This window comes from Lathyrus oleraceus, chromosome 4, assembly GCF_024323335.1.
Source record: "Lathyrus oleraceus cultivar Zhongwan6 chromosome 4, CAAS_Psat_ZW6_1.0, whole genome shotgun sequence".
In the NCBI taxonomy this organism is placed as follows: Eukaryota; Viridiplantae; Streptophyta; class Magnoliopsida; order Fabales; family Fabaceae; genus Lathyrus; species Lathyrus oleraceus.
The window spans coordinates 26,857,693-26,858,903 of NC_066582.1; the positions used below are offsets into that span (position 1 = coordinate 26,857,693).

Genomic DNA, 1,211 nt, shown 5'->3' on the forward strand with positions numbered 1-1,211 from the left:
TTTCTTCTATTCTTTCTTTCGTTGATTTGTATGCCACGCACTCGCTCTCAAGGCGAGCCGCTCTATTTACGAATCAACGATATCGAACTATATCTCCGAGTCTTACGACGAATTCGGGAATATCGTGCTGAAAACAATCTCCCTCCTATAGACCTTCCTGATCTCAAAGATCTTCCTTCTTTAACCGAGATGGCAGAACCAGCTCGTGCTCTGAGAGATTACGCCGCTCCATCGCAAGATGAACCGCATTCAAGTATTGCTCCGCCCGCAATCGAAGCAAACAACTTTGAACTTAAACCTTCGCTGTTGCAAGCTGTGCAACAGAACCAATTCTCTGGAAATCTTACCGAAGATCCAAACCTTCATTTATCCGTATTTGTCCAATACGCTGATACTGTTAAAGCTAATGGTGTCACTTCAGAGGCAATTCGACTTCGTCTTTTTCCTTTCTCATTAAGAGATAGCGCTAGAAGATGGCTTCAATCACTTCCTTCCAACTCAGTCACCACATGGAACGAGTTGAAGAAAGTTTTTCTTGCCCGATATTTTCCGCCAAGCAAAACAGCTATGTTAAGAGCCCAGATAAACGGATTTAAACAGAAAGACAACGAGTCTCTTTTCAAAGCATGGGAAAGATACAAAGACATGATGAGACTTTGCCCACACCATGGTTTGGAAGACTGGTTAGTAATTCACACATTTTATAATGGTCTCTTATACAATACAAGGTTAACAATAGACGCCGCTGCAGGTGGTGCACTAATGAACAAACCTTATGCTGATGCTTACCAGCTTATCGAGAGCATGGCCCAAAACCACTATCAGTGGGGAACCGAACGAACAACGGTGGAAAAACCTCAACCGAAAACTGGCATGTACGAGATAAGTAACCTTGATCACGTTAATGCAAAAGTGGATGCTTTGGTCCAGAAAATTGAAAGTTTAAATGTATCACCTCCAGCCGCCGTGGTTGCTATAACTCAGAATTGCGAGGTCTGTGGAATCCAAGGCCACACTCCTGCGGAATGTCAACTCTTGACTGGAATCCAAGCAGAGCAAGTAAACTATGCTCAAGGAAGCCCCTATTCGAATACCTATAACCCAAATTGGAAGAACCATCCAAACTTTTCATATAAGAGTAATAATGCTTTATACGCACCTGGACAGTCTCCAAATCAAGCCCCATCTATACCTCCGGGATATCAGAAATC

General features: G+C 43.1%; 1 pseudogene; it reads right to left on the reverse strand.

The window, feature by feature from the left end:
- Window positions 1–574: 574 nt before the first annotated feature.
- Window positions 575–674, reverse strand: LOC127077483 (uncharacterized; annotated as a pseudogene).
- Window positions 675–1,211: the final 537 nt, after the last annotated feature.